This window comes from Melozone crissalis, unplaced genomic scaffold (assembly GCF_028551555.1).
Source record: "Melozone crissalis strain CALT ecotype California unplaced genomic scaffold, PUWL_Pcris_2 ptg000016l_1, whole genome shotgun sequence".
NCBI lineage: Eukaryota > Metazoa > Chordata > Aves > Passeriformes > Passerellidae > Melozone > Melozone crissalis.
Genome location: NW_026535794.1, coordinates 37,951,110 through 37,970,422, shown reverse-complemented (window position 1 = coordinate 37,970,422; position 19,313 = coordinate 37,951,110).

Sequence of the window (19,313 nt, the reverse complement as noted above, 5' to 3'; positions counted from 1 at the left end):
TGGAAAAGGCAATAAAGAAAGACTATATGCAATGTCTGCTGCTTCAGACTCAATAAAGTACAGGTAAGCCTACGAATCTGGTTGTGGGATGTTTTTCTCTTTTTTTCCCAACAGATTATCTGCTTTTATGAAACTTATTACCTTTCCCACAAGCTTTGCATTTTTTCTTTTTTTTGAACTTTTAAGGGTTTATGAATTCCAGTAACCATCACTAATATTGGGATCTTCCCCACTATCTGTCAGTCTTTTGAATATTCCATTACTTGCTAATCTAGCTAAAATGGGCTCAGCTTTACAGTAGGTCAGGCCCCAACACCTGGACAATTGTTTATTATTAAAACTCTGAGAGGATGAAGAAAAGACACACAGAAGTTCAAAAATTTTTCAGAAAGGCACTTGAGGGTAATTCAAACAAAATACCCTTCCAGATTCTATTTTTCCTGGATGATCAGTGCTTGGGTGCAGTAGCTTGGTTTATTGGGTGGGGTGTTTTATTATGTATAGTCTTTTTTTTTTTTTTGGCTGTTGAATACCATGTTCAGTTGTATTTGATCTGAAGTAATAAGCACTTTCCTTCCAGATCTTATTTAAATTGAATATTAGTACATGCAGGAGGGGTTTCTACTTGACTGCAACAGGATCTTCAGCCAGAATTGTCAAATCATCCTGGCTGAGTCACCTGTCCTGAAAAGTCCATGGCTTGTTATTTTGTTACAAATTTTCTTTTCTCATAAGGACATCTCTAGTGGGGAGAAGACTGATTTTATTTCACTGTTAACCAATTCTGCATTACTCCTTTGAATAAAAGGAATTGGAGATGAATGATCCTTTGCAGCTATCTACCAAAACAGTCTTTCCCATCAATTTTCTTTTATTTGATCCTTAGGTTTGAAGATCTCATTAAACATATTTTGTAAAATAAAAATTTCCTCAGAAAGCATTTTTTTCTCCTGAACTGCTTTTCTTCACACTAGCCTTCCTGACAAAGATTTGATCTCTCTCCCTCCCTAGGTCCTTCATCTCTCTGAAGGAAGCTTTTTAATTAAAGAGTTTGTTTGGTTTGGATCATTTATTACTATTTGTTTAAATGTTATTGTTTGTGCTTTGAATTAATTGCCCCTGTACAATCTGATCATTTGCTGCGGCACTGAGTGAATTTCTTCTGCTATTGCCTCAGGACATTGCTGCAAACATAGTGTTGCATTTGATAAAGATTCTCATGATAAAAAAATTTGCAACAAAGGAATCATTAATTTTTCCTAAAGCTCAAGATCAGATAATGCCTCCCTTTTTCCCATTTCCAATTCCCATTTGCTTAGAAAATAGGTTTCTATTTATTTGGTCTAATATGAAAAGCAAGTTGTCATACAGACAACTGCAACATTCAACAGAACAAATGTACCTTTGTCACAAGCATTTCTTTGTAGCTACCCTTCTAGCTATTAACAACAGGTTTAAACCAAGTGGTACTATTTTAGTCCCAGTGCAATTTTCTTGTTCCTGCAAGAAATAACTTTTACTGTTCAGTTTAAAGTAAATTGACATTTCCAGCCATTCTCTGTTGTAAATTTCTTTCCTTTCATGTTTTTTACGAAGCTTTTTCATTGAGTTTCCAAAGCAAGAAATTTCTTTGTTTCTTTTGTATTACATCCAGTTTTGCTGATGCTATTGTTTCAGTTCTATAGAACAGTGAAAAGAAGATAAAAATATTCCATTCTCAGCTGAAAGAAGATGAGCAGTAGTGCCAGGAACAGAAATACTTGAGAATCAGTAGAGAACTTTGCTGTACTCAGACAAAAATAGTCAGTGACAATAACTCCTTATACCTCTAATGATTGTGCATGGCTCTTATTTCCGCAGAGTGTTCTTTTGAACCTTGGTGTGCATTGAAGCCCCCTCCTCGTGAGCTTTTAGCACATCATGATGGGCTGTGGTTCACTGAGATCTCCCTCAGCTCATGAAATGATTTTGGATAAAAATCTCCTCCCTTCTGCCAAAAGCCTTCCATTCCAATATCAAACAGGACAAAATTTTGAATCAATTTTCTACAGAGTCATTGCTGTTCCATTACCTAATGGATATTATCAAAAGAGCTGTAGAGCTGCTTGTTACCACAACAATATCACAGAAATATAGATTTTTAGAGAGAAAAGAAATAGCAAGTGAGTCACTTCTTGGCCACATTATAATATGGTGTGGGGCACAACAGTGTGTTTCCTGTTGCTTTATCTAGTCTGGTTTCAGGCATCAAACATTGCTATTTCCCTGGGGAGATCATTCCACTGTCTATTACACCTCATTGTTAGCAAGCTTTTACCCAGTGTGCAGTTCAAATGTTCTTACACTGGATCAGCCCAGATCACTCCCTGCACCAAGTAAATTTTAAAGTCAATGAATTCCTGGTCCCTTAGGGGATTTTTAATAACCTGTGGGGTGTGAGGGTTGGGGATTTGGTTGTTCATTTGTTTGGGGTGGGGGAGGGGGGGCATGTTTGCTTGTTTTAAGGCAATGGAAGAAGGCAAAAATGGCATTAATTTTTAAACTTACTTATGCAATTTTTTTTGAATAGTCACTGAAGTACCAGGTCAAAATTCAGATATGGAAGAAGTGGATGTTACAATTTTTTGTTATCTCTTTACTTTTAGTTAGTGGTTTAGTTAGAGAATCAGGTTTTATTTTGCTTTCTTAAATGTTGTCTAAATGTTTTCCTTTTTAAAACACTGGCCCTGGATTTTGTCTGAAGTTACTTTTGCTCACTTAATGTGAACAAGCAATGCGGTTTAGCTATCTTCTCAGTTTGGAGCGCTCAAACACTTGTATATATTCTTTGAGACAGAGTCGTCATCACGGTGATTATTTAGGTTGTCCTAAGTATTAACTTTGTGCACTGAAGTCAGACAGTTGTGCCACCAGATCTGCCAGAGCAGTACACATGCTCAGCGTGTCCTAGAGCTTCTGCATAGCACAGTACTTCACAGTGAGTATTCACAGACTTCTTCAGTTCCTTTGTGCCACTTGGGGCTGCAATTGACATTTCTTTTGCCACCTTGTCTTACATCACCTTTGGTAGTCCCTTCTAAGCAATTTATATTCTTTTTATTCTAAAACTGAACAACTTTCATATCTTGACTCTGGAAAGACTCTGTTTATTGCTGAAACCTTCACATGACCCTGATGTTTTCTGTCTGACATCATGGTAACATAACACAATACACGAGACTGGCATTCACAAACCATTTTAAAAGAGAACATGAAGGTCTGGAAAGGATTGAGCAAGGAATGATTTCCTCAGACAGTCTATAGATCTCTCTTAACCTGGCTGCTTGGATGAAGGGAGACAAGATTTTAGAATTTCTGGATATCCAAAGGTTTGGCTCTCATTAGCCAAAGGGATCTCTATAATTGTGAGGAGAGTCAGTCGCAATTGCCTTCATCAGGGATATTCCCCTTGGGATTTTCTCTTATCCACAAACCACCCATATTATTCTGTGTTTGTGTTGCAAGCTAAGCATGAGTTTTGCAGTATTTTGATATCTTCTGTGGACACTTCAAGAGAACATTAAAAGTGACTGAACATAGCTGATGTTGCTTTCATCAAAGTATTTCTAAAATTGGATGCAGTAGATGTTTATTTTAAGGCAGATTTACAAATGCACAGTTCAGACTAAAAGCTATTATCAGCAAGAAATGAAATAATCAATATTTGAATCCCATCTGTATATTACTTTTGGATGTTTTATCTATACCTATACATGAGGATAAAGTCAAGTAATTCTCTTCCTCTCTTGCTTATTACAGCACTACAGAGCAGCAAAGTGTAATGCTGCCTTATTTCTCCAGGGAGCATAAAGACAATTGACAAATGACTCCTTTGACAGCTTTGCCCATTTTAAAACACACCCAGGAGAAGCCAGCCCTGATTCCTGCTGCCCCCACGGGCTCTGGGGCGCTGCTGGGGCCAGAGAGAAAGCACTGCTGGGTGTGGGTCAGGGGCAAACCTGCTTGGCTGGACTGGACCATCTGGGGCTGTTTCCTCTTGTATGTAAAATATTTCCAGGACTAGGCTGTGCCTTTCAGGCACAGATAATTGCCTGAACCTTAGCTCATAGCCAGCAGCAGCTGAAATCACACTGCTATCTGGCAATTACCTCTACATGTGTTAAGTGTGTGAAGTCCAGCAGACTTTTGACCTTTTGTACCACTGTGCTCTGCAGTAGTTTCTTTGGGAAGGCTGAGGAACACAAACCACAAAAAGGTAATACCTCTCTGATGCCCTGAAGTTACAATAAAAAGAAAATGAAAACCTTTTAAAAGTCATTAATGAAGTGATACAGTAATTAAATTCTAATTAACCAAAGAGACAGTTGTTTCTTACTTTCGTGTGCAGATTTATAACTTTTGCTGTCGCTCCTAGTTATAAATGTTTCAGCAATGACACCTCCATATCAATCCACATTTTTGATCTTATTACTGGCAAAAATTTGGGGGGCTCCTGGGGGAAAGCAGCATTTAGAGTCTGAGACAGTGAGACTAAAATGGTTCAGAAGCAATCTGACAATACAGAGCTAATTTTAGTTAATAATATTCAAATTTTTTGCCCATTTAATCATGTTCATACTTTCCAACTGTGATACCACTGAGTTTCTGGGTGGTGAGACAGTTAGTCCTGTGTGAGGTCCTCTACCTGGCATTGGGAGTGAGACCTCCACACTGTAGTTTGGGATTGCAGCAGAGATGCCCCTTTCATAGATGTGATTATTTGCATCATGTGGAAACTCCAGTGAAATTTACAACAGTCCTATGAAATTGCAAGAGATGGAAGTGAGACATTGCTTTTAGGCTGAAATGTCTCACAAGAATCTCCCTAGGTCACAGCTTCTGAAGAGAAAGACAAGGCAAGAAGCAAACCAGATGATCTTTTATTCCTTCCAGGGCCTGTCAATTTACTAAGACTTATTCCTTGCACAGTTATAAAGATAAGTGATGCATATGAAGAACTGACATTCTGACTTCTTCTAAAACTGGGTAACAAATGAGGGATTCTCTGATTTTTAGGCAATCTGCCTAACTCTGCTAAAAACTGAGATTGGCCAAGCTATGATCAAAATATACCATATCAAAATTTGCATCTCTGAAGGGTTTACTGCAAAAAGAATGAAAAGTAATGATTTAATATTAGTTTATTTTCAAAAACCCTCACATAACACTTCGTGCTTAATCTTTTCTTTAATTACACATTACACATTTAAGATTTAGGGCAAGTTATTGAAAATCAATAAGGTTATAAATGTAGAATTGGTAATTACTGCATGACTTGTGCACTATCTTATTTGCATAATTCATTTACTGGCAACTTGCATTTTAATTAACCTAGAATGAGTGCTTCAGTGAAATTGTAATTTACTGTAATAAATTGAAAAAGTTGTCAAATCTTGCACTTAGTCATGCAACTGTGAATTTCATTGTCTATTCAAAAAGATTAAGAATCATGCAATTAAGAAGATGAATTTTATTCCCAATGTATTATATAAAACTTTGGTTTTTCCTGGTAAATTGCATTTAAAACATGGTAATGATCATAAACATTGACAAATTAATAAGTTTTGCTGACCATATTTTCCTTTACAGTAGTCTAGATGTCATAAAGATGTCATAAAATAGAATTACAGAGAAAAATTGACAAAGAGGTGTCACTTTAACACCTCCCCACATGCTCCAAGCTGACAATAAAAAGACAAACATAAGTAACAGAATCTTGTCTTTCTACTAGTAAATTGTGATTGTGAAATATTTTCTTCTTTTTATTAGGTAAGGAAAAAGGTTAATGCTAGCCTAGAAAGATAGCTCTGGTAAAGTCAATATCAAGATATTCCAAAACTTCGGAATGATTATATGGGGTTGTTAAACAAAAGTGCACTTCGTTCTTAAAGTAAGAGGAAACTTCAGTTTGATTTTTACTGACCTGCTTATGTTGTAGCAGATTATATGTAAAATCAAAAATGCAAAATTCCCTTTCTCAGCTATCTCCTGCTGACAGTCATCCATACATTAATGAATTTTCTCCAAATTTCAATTTTATACCAATGTCCAAATTCTTGAGAATAATTCCTTAATAGCTTTTCCCCCATATTTGCATTATAATTTTGTTCCAAATACATTTTTAGTGTTCATCTGGAAAACACCAAAAATGCTGTGTTATCACATTATTGTTATCTGTGCTCTGACATAATCAGTTCTTCCTGAAAACCCATAAAAACTCATTGGCTTTTAAAATGGCATTCATGGTAGAAGTGTGTCATCTCCCTTATAGCATTCCAGAGGTTGTGAATATATTGGCATAAATATATAGATAAAGTTAATTTAAAGAAAGCAGCAGCTTTGTAACCCATAAGATAGGAGGTTTTTGTCACTGGCACAAAAAGGACAGAAAAATGCCATCTTATATCATTGCCAGGGGGTGGGGAAAAGGACTCTTTTCTTCCCTTCTGGGAAGAAAGGCGTTGCTTTCTCCAGTCAGTGAAAAGGTGGCTGTGGTTGGGTCAGTCAGGCTCTGCAATAAGCATTTTTACATGTGAATAATTCTCTCCTTTTGTATACCTTTTAGAATCAATGTTGTTGTTGTTAGTGTTAATTTTCTTATCTCATTGCTGTTTCAAGAAAATTGTTTTAATCTCGAGCTGTAATTTTCACCCTTTTACACCTCCAGTTCTCAACTCCATCCCCAGAATAGGGAGGGGAAATAGGGGGAACAAGAGAGCATTATCTGGTTTGGGAGAGCCTTGGGGGGGGTGAGGGGAAGAGGGCACTATATTTGGGATTGTCACACCTGAGCCATGAAAATCATCCATTTCAACCTATCCCCAGTGTGGTGGCTGAGATTTAGACAGAAGACATAATTTAGATTTTTCAAGGCACTTCCATGTCAGTGTACATGCCACAATATGTAATGCAATTTGTCTGCTGCACTCTTTATGCAGCATTCTGTCTGGCACCACAGACACTCTAGACAGAAGGTGCTGACAAATTAAAGAAGAAAGCAACAAGCATTGGATCTTCTGTTTATATTGCTTTTCTCAGAAAAACAGGAGAGCCAATTCAACAGAGATTTGGTTGCCACTGTGCAAACACAGCTCCTGACCTGAGGGGTAAACTGGAATTTCACAGCTTTAGCATCTCACTAAATTTAAATACAGCACAATCTTCAAAAGTTAAAACTTTCCATAACACATATTCTCATTTTTTCTGCTCAGATGCATGTTAATGACATTGTTTTATAAGAAGACATGGTGCTTATCTCATTTTAACCTAGCAAATTTGAGGTAGAACTTTTCAGAAAGGAAAAAAAAAAGTAAGCATTTCCTTATTGGTTTTCCTTCCTATCATCAAGAAAATGTTGCTTGAAGCAGCAGAGCTAAGAGAGTTCTTAATATCAAGCTGGCTTACTACAGGACTGTATATTTGACTGGCACAGATTGTGCTGAGGGTGAGGGAGAATATTAAGTTTTTATGCAGTAAGCATCATAAAGTTCTATTTCCTTCTACCATACCAGATTTTAACAAAACGCTATAGTGCATGAAAACGTCATTAACCTCCTGTCTCCAGACTTAAATCCTTATGCTGCAAATGGAAATGCTAACTAAATTTATTTTCCCAATAAGAGACAGTGACTATAATGCACTTGATATATTTACTGATTTCAATATTAGCCTTGATTATCTGAGGTGAAAAATAGGAACAATAGAGACAAATAAAAATAAAAACATTGTTAGGTATTATTTTTGCTTTGGGTAAAAACCTCATTTTTGTTCCACAACTCAGAATTCTGCAATGAAATGTTCACCAGTACCTGAACAAGTTAATTGAAAACTGCCTTTGATATCTCTGTGATTGCTGCTGTGAGTGGAAGGGTGACATGCACTTGGCAAATTCTCATTACTTGCAAATGAGAAAAGGGGCTAATGTAGATCAAAACTGGGGCTCATAGCCACAATTAGTATTGATCAACAATTTAGACCCTCCATGCTGAGGCACAGTAACTGTGCATGAACTGAACAGATTCCTAAATGTTAAAAACCATGTGGCTTAAATTCCTGCCCAGTGAAAATATTAAGCTGTAGCATTACTTATGTGTGTATACAAAGCCCTCTGGGTTAATGAACAAAAGATTATAGCTCAAGGTATGATAATGTGACTGCACTGGATCCTCCCATGTTGCACTTTCACATACTGTTAAAAAGAACTTAAACATTTAGCCTGGTTTTTTCAGCAATAGCTACAAAAGAAAACTGCACTGTATAAGCACATAATCTGTTTTCCTAATGTGCCTTGTGACATCTCTTGTAATGGAGATAGTAAATTCTCAGTACCAGTTCAGCCCCTTGCACCCCTGAGAATCATGAAAGAGAATATAATCACATGAGAAGACCATCCATTTCTCTCAGCTCTGCAGAAATCCTTCAGATGACAATGCCTTCTGATAACATAGGCTGGATATGGATCATTGTAGGGAGGGAGGGGGTGTCTTCAGTGCATTCCCTAAAAATGTCATTTCTCTTAACTTATGATTTCACATTTGTATTTTAATTTGAGTGAAACTAATTTTCTTTTTTCTTTTGAAGTTTTTTACAGCAAGAACTACTTCTATTGTCTGTATAACATCTCTTTCTTAACTTCCCCCTACTTATTTTTTAAAGGCTCAATATTTTTATTATATTTCTGTCCCTTGTTTCCTCTTACTTTACACTGATCATTCTGTAAAATGGAATTTCAGAAAAAGATGAACTCATTGTTCTTCTATTTTAAAACAGCACTCTGTTAGTAGAATTACTTTAATATCCATGTACAGCTATTACCTTTTGGCTACACTGTGATTATAGAGGAATTGTGCTGTATTGAAACAATGGAAATTTCTATCTTTACTGATCATGTTTTTAGTAAAAGAAACTTAAATATATGAACAGAAAGTATTTTACAGTTTTGGCAGATATGTCTAGGTTTACATAGGAAATATGAAAAATTATTGAGACTAAATAACATTCACAATATTCAGATATCTGCTGTATCAGAAGAAAAATGTCCAGATAAACATGATGGAAATAAACATTGAAAGAAGAGTTTTCTCCACTACGTATTGTGACTGGGATCCCACAGTGTGTACAACCCTTCTAGCAGAACCTTTCCAAATTAGTCGAATTTTGGCTCAATATTGTCACTGGCGCTGGTTATTACAGCTGTGATAAACAGATCCATTTGAACTTATAGTTCAAGATCTGTTTTCACATGGAAAGTTTTTGTGCTTTTCAGATATATGCCTAAGTGCACATATTGCATAAGCAAAAAGTGAAACCAAAAAGCTAAATCTTCTGAGCCATCACCTTACATTGGAGTGAAACCAAATTCTTTAACCTGTGCAAGCACAAATTATTACCACGTGAAAGCCTCTAAGCTTTGTTTGCAAAATTTAGTAAAGAGCTCATATAAAAAATGTTTCTCTTCTGAGTGATAGTCTTCTTCTCCTTGGTATTTTGAATAGTAAAGGTAGTGCTCAGGCACAATTGCAAACTTATGGTAGGAATTAAAACTGAAAAATGTTCATAGTAAGTAAATCAATGAGTTCTTATTTGGGGTAAAACTGCTTGTCAACAGTGGAATGAGACAGACCACACCTGAATTTCAGGGGTTTTTGTCTTACTATACCCCAGTCAAAAAGTTTCCCATGGGGCTGAGCAAGTCAGAAACTTGCATGGGATAATATGAGTTGTTTGGGGATTAGAAAGGAAATATGAAAAAAAACCCAAAATACCTGAAACATAAAGAACTATTAAACACCATAGTCATCAATGTTTCAAATCTATGTAAAATACATTAAAAGTCAAGGAACTCTTCTGTACATTAGAAGTCAGGGCTTTGCTCGTAGCCAATTTCTGCACATATGTCAAAAAGTAAAGTCAGTTTGGACCAGCAATATCTGGGATACAGCTTGGCACAAAATTAGATGACTTATTAGATGAATTATTAATTTTGATTACAAAGAGATTGCTTGTTTTAATGGTTGCTGTCCAGCTTCAATTGCTTCCTAAAACAAGCAGATAATATCCTCTTGGAAAATGGAAAAACTTAGTATATTTTGGGTTGTAAGTACAGCATTTAAGAATTTGGATCATTGTCTAGATTTGCTTCTTTCATGAACTTTTATTTATATGAAGAACAATGAACAGCAATATTCATTGCTATTCAGCTGACTTTTCTGTTCTCAGGGCTTCAGTTCTTTCAATAATGTTAGTGGGATTCCAAAACCTCAAGATCTGAAATGAGAAGAATCTTGGGCAACTTTGATGCTGCAGCTGTATGGCTGATCTGTGCGCTCTCTCCTTCCTTCCCTGCCTCATCATCCTCACCGTTAATGCATCCATTGCATTATTTCCTGTTCCAGAGAGAGGCCAGAAGATGGCTTGACCTAGAGCAGGCTTTGGAGAAGTTTCTGGACTTCTAAAAATTATTCCACCATTGTGGCAGTTCCTGAAAATCCCACAGTAAAACACAAAACATCACTGATAATTCCAGAAATTGAGGTCAAAAGAAGAAGACTCTTGATTTGTACACATGCTGTATTTGATGCTTTTGTTTTAATTACAGCAATTTAGGGAAGGTTTAACTTGAATAAGAAAGCATTTAGTAAGATTTACAATCTCTAAACAATAGTATCTTATAGGCAAGGTGAATTTTTTCTTTTCATTAATAACCTTGCAGAAACCTTTCTATAACTTCTGTTACTTTGAATCATGACCAATCATAAACAGCAAGAAATTAAATGAGGCTAAACATCATATGTAGTAAATTCTTCAGCTATAATACTTGATGTACATTAATCCATTCTGTAATTTTAAAATGCAGCATTTAAGGATACTTTCTTAGGAATAAAAAGTTACATTCATGAGCAACTGAATCGTCTGAACACCACCAGAGGAATTAACTTAATCTACAGCTGCCTCTTTGTAAAACATCAACTGTTGTGAACAAAGAGTAAATAATAAGAGCTTTCTATTTCAGATGTCTATGCAGTGTGTGAGAATGGAATATTTATAGAGTTTGCAGATGTGTTAAATAAAAAGTCATTAGGAAGAAATTAGTTTAATTTTGGAGAGTATTTTTACCTATAACTTTAGCACATAAACTTGCTGTAACAAGTTGAGAGGCAGCTCCTCACAAATAAGGGAAATTGTCTTTGTTTTCTAATAATTTTTAAGAACTCAAAACAGTACAACTTCTTCCATTATGTGAAAATTACAAGGGTGGGTAGTTTTCATGCACAGTGCATACAACATAGTCATTTAAAAGCCTAGGTACTCTTGTACTCAAGTTTCCTGAAGAGTTTCTGGTAGTGAAGGATCTGGACTTTACAAGGTGTGCAAGCACAAGTTGTTAGCCATGACCTTCCTCTCCCAGCGTAAAGGATTTATTATCTCTGATGTTTTTGCAAGAGTAGATCAGGAGAGAAACTGAGAGTCTGAAAAAAAACCTCTTACTTTTTTTCCACAACATTTTTTCAAGAAATTAAATTTTAATGATACTGAATAAATGTCCCTCCTAAATATATGCTTTATGTCAGCCATTCTATTAAAAAATTTCCCTCTGCTCAGTTTCTCCCTTGCTACAATTTAGACACACTTTACCCATAAAACATCGAGCTCTTCCTACACAGTAAGTTTGTAAAGCATCAGCTGACAAAACTAAAAAATTATCTCGCAAAGTTCTTAAGTTTAGGGTTAAAACCATGTTGTAGCATACATTAAATATCTCAAAATACCATGGCTTGTTGTTTCTTGGCATGATATTAATGGCTTTTGTTTGAGACTTACCAGGAGAACAGAGAACTGAGTTCTCTCAGCAACCATTATGAATAATGCCTCATTTTCTGGTCCATCAAAAGGCAAGGGGCAAGGTATATAACTGAGTTTCTTTAGACAGTTAAAATCCCATTTTAAGGTAGGATATCATTATGTCTGTGAAGAACAGACATAATGATAAAGCAACCAAAGGGATAATGAGTGGAGTCATCATCTCTTCTTGCCTCAGCTAGAGGAGCCCTGACAGAATGTGCAAAACCAAAAATGTTGCATTTTTAATACTCAGAAAATGTAATGTCAGCCAGGTCACCACTCTGCCTTTAATTAGATGAAATGCCTTTAATTGAAAGCCACCTGCACATAGGTTAGCTTACATATGCAGCCTGCTCAGTTCCCAGCAGGTAATCTGTTCTTTGAAAAGTACATTTCAGTTAGAAAGAAAAGGGCCTACAATGCATCTATTGTGAAGTGTAGCTAATGTGTCATTCATGTACAATCCTAAACAGCTTTAAAAGCACATTGATTCTGTTTATTTTCATTTGAACATACAGTTATTTCTTGAAATAACTGGGAAACAGCAATCAAGAGAAAGCAGTTGATTAGCAATTTAAAGCAAAGCAAAATGGAAACATTTTTCATATACTGTCAAGATTTATTCCAATTGCCTCCCGTTAATACAGTATTGCTTACAGTAGTAGGCTGCAGTGATTCACTGCCACATTAATATGCATTGCTGAGTGCAAGCAAAATCTATATTCAGTTACATAAGATTTCAGTGTTTTACTGTTGATGGCCTTTTCTTCGAGCATAAGCTTTTTGTTGCACATGACATCATAGCCCATTAAAACACGAAACTTCTTGGACCAATGTCAAAGACACATCCCCAAGGTCAATGCAATTATTCAAACTTGAAGCCAGAAAGAAGGCAGAGGAATTAAGCACTCAAGAGCTTGGGGTATTTTGAGGACTTGGGCCATAGCATCTTCTCTGACTGATTAATTATTTTCCAGATTGCAGCTTCCCATTTGTGATATTAAAAATTTTCATTTCAAACAATTCTCATGTATGTAGTGTGAGTGTGTGTTTATATATATTTATACCCATAAGAGAATAGACTAAAAAAGGAAATATGTAAAAATGTAATCATTTATAAGGCTCTATCATAAGAAATTTCTGGGTGGCCATTGGAGAGTTTGATTTTTATTTGCTGAACAAATGAAAATTTTTGGAAATTATTATTTTTTAAATCTAGGAATTCTATATTATTTATGGAGGCCCTTGTAAGTAGGAGGATACTTCAAAATATATTTATTTTGTAAAAAGTTGATTTTATTTTTGAAATGAATGGTTAATTTTTAGGTGCAACCTCCAGCCAAACCATCTTTGGATGTGTGCCAATCAGCTCCCCTGAGCCATTTTAAAATCTGCATTTTCTTTTCCCAAAATCTGGTGGGTACTGCAAAAAGTGACGCTGAAGAGGATTTAGGAATGACCATTTTCAAATCATAACAGATAATTGCACTCTGAGGATAGTGTGATATTTTCCATTTCATGAATGATATATGAAACCAAGGCTTTGCTATGTTTCTTGATTAAATAGTTTTCAGAGTAAATTGAAGATGTCTCAGTACACTGTCAGATAAATATCTTTTTACTATCCATATTTTATGCTGATAAATGCCTTTAAAACTATTCCTTGGAAAGCACTTCATTTTTATACTAATTGTAGCCATCTTTCTCTTTCGGAAAGGATTATCATAGTTGGTCAAAGGGTCCTCACATACAGATGTTAAATCAGCTAGAATCTAGGTCCTTCTTATGCTCATAAATGTTTGTAATTCATGAGATGTATAAACAGTTCCACTGTGCTTTCATGCTTGGAGCTGGCAGGGTAGTTTAAGCTTCACTGTGTGGGACTGTATGATGCTAATGTGCTTTCTGTCATCTGAGATGATAAGATAGAATTATCTGTCCAGCATCATGGTAGATGACCAAGAAATTAGTGCCAGAACCATTAAGCATCAAAGAGATAAATATTATACTGGTGCATATCACCAGCTGTATCAAGAAGAAGAAGAAGAAGAAGAAGAAGAAAAGCAAACGACCCAAAACCACCCCCTCAATCAAACAATCCCCTCAAAACCATCCGTGAAATTATAAGTATTTATTCAGTGTATTTAAGTAGGAACTATTTACAATATAAGTGAAGGGCATCAAATCAAATTGTATCAAATACAAAAGCTCACATTCCTCAGGGCTGTTATGTGAGGTTAGAAACATATATCTCCCTTTCTAAAATTAAATAAATACTGAAACAAACAATGACAGAATTTACTAGAACTAATCAACACATTTAGAGTCTGGCTTGTGACAGGCCTTGGTGTTCCCAGTTTTCTGAGAAGGCATATAAATAGCTGGTCATATTCTCTCTGATCAAAAAGAAGTAATGACAAAGCTGAGAGTGTCTGAAAATGGCACTGAGATGTGATCCTGAGTGACCAACTGTAAAACTGTTTCTCAGTCTGTTTCTCTGTCAGATTTTGTGTATTGTAGACTATGAAGGAACTAGAGGAAGGTCATCTTGTCAGATAGGTAACATTAAGGTTTTATGCTACAAAAGTGAGATATTGCACCCAGAAATCTTTAAAATTGAGTGACAAAAATATGATTCCACTAAAGTTATGTGCTTATAGCAGCAAAGAGGTATCAAAACTTATTCACCCTTCCTCCATGCCAGAGGAGCGATCATAATTTTTTGCTGACACATGCTGTTATTGTATTGATGTAAAGGTCATTTTTTTGAGAAGATATATTTATGTTCAAGAAAAAGAAGAAACCCTAGAAAAGGGTACGCAGATGGTTTCACTCAATGGAATCTAATGTGGGCTTAAAGCAGCATCTGTTCTGAGAAAACAACTGCTGAAGAGAATGGGATTATATGTGATTTGGCCTGTTGCCATAGGTTGCAAACTGATTTGGGTTGCTGCAAAACATAAATGCGATATCTTTGGAACCCTGAGGATGCCTCTGAAAGCTACATTCAGGGCAGCCTTCTGAAAACATTTTGGAAGCAGCTCTTGAAAAATCTGAAATTTAAGGAGGTAAAGTCTCCATCCATAAAAACGAGTTTATTTGTTTTCCATTTTATAATTTTGTGTGATAAAGTTTTAAGCCTGGATTGGGTCCATATTTTAAAGGCACTGTGTAGTGCGCTTTAGTTTGTGACTTTTTCTGTCCCTAGGGCTGATTTCAGACTATACTCAGTTCAGTAATTTGGCTTGTCAGCTTCAGACACATGAGGGCCCAGAATTAGGGAGTCAGCATCCTTTCAAGAAATTGGTCAGCCTAGCTTGAAATGGGGATTTCAGGTCATATCTACATGTATGGGATGAACAAGAGCAGCAGAAGATCTAGACAGTGAAAAGGATTGGACTGGATGCCTTTGCTTACAAAGCAGTGGAGTGAGATGAGGTGGAATGAAGTGCTCCCCTGACCATTTTGGCCCCCTGGGTGACATTAGGTGGGCTCCTGGAGTATCTTTGTCTTCCTTTATTCTGAGAATACAATTTGCATGCTCTGCAATGTCAACCAAAATATGGTAACTGGGGGCCCGTGGGAGATCTGCTTCAGAAATTGATTGCTAATCTGAGTGAACACTGATGTAAATACATCCTCAAAGCACAGAACTGGCATTCAGTACTGGAGGGATGGTATACCTTAAAGCAACCAGAACTACTTTCTTCTCATCCTCCAATCAAACTATTGACTTCTCTGTCACAGTGGACAGGGCATTTGCAGCAGAGAAAAAACAGCTGTGACCCATTTCCCCTACTTCTGTTGATGCCCCATTCATGTACAATTGATCACAGTTCAAACAGCCTGGTTAAAGGCTTTCATGCAAAAAGAAATTCAATGCTTTCCTTTCTCAGTGTTCCATCAGGAGCAGTTTCAAGTACTGTGGGTATTTGATGACAGGAAGTCAAAATGCCTAGAATTTAGGACTCTTTTAAAAAATGTAAATATGTAACTCAGGTGACTTAAATTGAATGCCTAATGAGTAATCTTTTTATTTTTTAATGAATATTAGTACATGAACCCTAAGTTTTAATAATAACATAAATGTAAAGAATGGAATTTTAACCCTCTTTTCAAATACAGATAGGCTTCTGACTGCTAACATTGCTGCCAACAGGTCAAAGGCCAAAACTCAAATTTGAGGCTGAGAAATAATAAATGTTGGAAAAAGTAAATGGAAGCATCAAATTTTAATGGTCCTTATGATTTTAAACAGAACAAGAGGAACAAAGCCAAGTTTGGTTCATTGATTGGTGGCATGGTAGGTTTGTTTCCAGTGTACCTGTTCACCCTGCTCCTTCCCTCAGCTGTATGGACACCTTACTATCTTCTTTCACATCAGTACCAAGACTATATATGGCCCCTCCACTAAATTTTACCATATCCTCCTTTTTTGGCCCCACCAAATTTTTAATTTCTGCATTGTAGTTCAGTCCTAAGGGAAACCCACAAAGAACCAGGAGGACAAATACTCTGCTGGAATGCACTACTTTTAGAGTATGTGGAATTTTGTTTCTAAACAGCTTGGCAGTGAGCTTATTTTCCACCTCAGTGATCTTCTTTAATCACTTCTCCCATTTGTGTATCTAGTTTTTGAGGGGTTTTTTCCCCCCTCCTCCTTGTCTTTTTCTCCTTCAGCTTGTGGCAATGGCACAGAATGCTGATGAGCAAGACCAGTCTGCAGCCAGGTAATCATTTTGGCCACCAAACACTGACTGCACTCCTAAAGGAAATTTGCAGGCAGAAAAAACCTCTAAAGTACAGTAAAAGCATTTGATATGCACTCATTGCAGGTGCATCCACTGAAAACTGTTCAGACAAGGACTTGCTACAGCACTGATTGCACCAAAATTACATCCTATAAGCTTTCTCTATTTTAGCTAGTACTTTTGCCATATCAGCTGCACATAACAGCAATAAAACTGTCTTTAATGGACATGTGGAATGGTACATTGGTGATATGCAATGCTGAACAATGAGCACTATTATTACCATATAATGTAAATCTTTGCATAACTCATCACTGGGCAAGAATTTTCAGTTGGGGTACTTGTATATAACTCCTGGGAGATCAAGGGATCTCATGAGAGTGGGAGTTCAAACTCAGCAGGACTTATGAAGAAGAATGACCCTTAGCTGGCATTTGCTTTTATAAAAAACACATGCAAGGGTAAACATTTGAAGAGGCTGGGTGTTGTAATCCTTTTTGCATTTGAAGTATGATTTAGGTGAACAGCTGGTTATTCCAATCTCTAACTACCAGCTTCTTCCCTGCAATCAAATATTTAGAATTGTTATCCTGGATTCATATTTTCAGCTCCAGTGTGGGTGTGAACTGAACACACAATGGACAAGCCCCTGTACAAAAACATAACTAAGGGTGAGCGTGCCTCTCCTTGTTTAAGGGACAAGGACTATTATTTTATTCTGATTTAAAATTTTAGATGTACAAGAATCATACTGACAAAAGTTTGAATGCTTTGTCTGTTCTAGGGAAGTATATTTTTCTTAGGAGCATTTGACTAAGTTTTTGGAAAAAAAAGAAGGAACTTTACTTATGACTTTAAAGAAACTAATGAAGTCTTTCACCACTGTTACTTTTCCTTTTTCCTAAATATTATCTAGTATTTTTGTGTTCACCACCACAACATGAGAGTTATTTTATATTATTCATTTCACTTTTAATTTCACAAGTGAAAACATAATTTCCTTTTAGTAATGTGTTACAATAGAAAGGCGATAGTAAGGGAGAAAATTGCCAATATGATAAAGTGAGTGCAGAGACAAATTTGACTGAGGTGATCTGTATTTTGCTTTCAACATCCTTGCACTAGCAATGAGGCACACAGTGATTTGGAATTGGAATGTGCACCCAACAGAGGCTTCTAGCCTTCAGATCTTGCTGGTGGTTGGTTAGGTTATGACTTGCAGGAAATCAATATTATTCTTTCTTCTTCACCATCTTGCTAAACAGTTCAGGAGAATGCATTTCAATTATGGGTCCCTGCTAACTTGGGAAAACCTTTGATTACATGAACAGATACTCTCCTTCTGAACCTTAATGTTTCTGTTATTGCCTGCAGTTAAGGAAAGACTGATGACAGTGTGCTGTATATGTATAATGTATATATTCCTGCTAATTTTACAGTGAGACCCATGAAGTGATGGGGACTCTGGAAGTATATTTCAAGACTTCATGATGGTCTTGACCATCAGTTTGGACATAAACATGGAATACAGGTAAAATGTATCATTTTTCATCCTTATGAAATAAAATTTTGTTTTTGTTTAAGGAGAATCTGAAAGAAAGAAATAATGAGCCATAACTGATTTTCCCAGGTTGGCAGCTTGCAGTAGCACTACTCTTGAAAGGGAGGTTCTTATTGGATAATATTAATAGTGGGCATGGGAAAACACGCCAGTCCTAGAATCATGGGGAAAGGTACATCCACATATGCTACTTTGTACTCCTCTTATTTACAAACTACCAGGTAAAGGGGTGATCTGTGGAGCACAGGATTCCCCAAGAAGAAAGACACATGGAAAGTGTACTAGGGACATGCACACATGCACAGGGAAGCTTAGCTTGGAAGTCTGCTTGCTGAAGGAATTGGGCCTCATAAAGTGACATACACACACAATGAGCTGAATTCAAACTTAGATAAAAATGCTGTGTGGAAGTATGTTCTATATTTGGACTTCTGAAATCTAAGAAGCTGCTGAAAATAACAGCTTGCTGAAACAGGAAAAAAACATTTGTTAGAGGAACGTAACAAAAGAGTTTTCATCATTTAATATTTATTTTCCTTCCTTCCCTCCCTCCTTCCTTCCTCCCTCTTCCGTGGCTTTATGTTCTAATACTCTCCATCAGTAAATATATCTCAAAAACACATTAACACTGTGTCCAACAAACATTAAAAGTATCAGGAAAATGTCTCAGTCCATGATGAGTGTGCAGGGACACTTACACTCAATTCTCACAAGCAGGTGTGATGTTTCCAGCTGCTGAGGGGAGATGAAATACATGCCTGGAACTACAGAAATTGCAAGAGCTCCATATAATTGCATAATGTTGGTTATTATGGAATAAGTCAACTCTAGTAGCTTTGGAATTCTAACTTAAACATCTTGATTCTTCCATTTAGTCTCACTTTATGGGTAGAAACTGTTTTACTTTTTTACTTATTCTGCAACTTCTATATATCAGAAATATGCTGTGGGGCCTGACAGAGTAAGCTGGAGCAGGTCTGTCTCCCACATGCCATCAGGAGTGGCCATTTTCTTGTATCAGATAAAACCTCACAGAGCCTGGCACTGCTGTTGAGAAATGACTGACCTACAAGCAAGTGGGATCCAAGTGCTGGTATGTTTATTTGTTGCTGTTCTTAGTC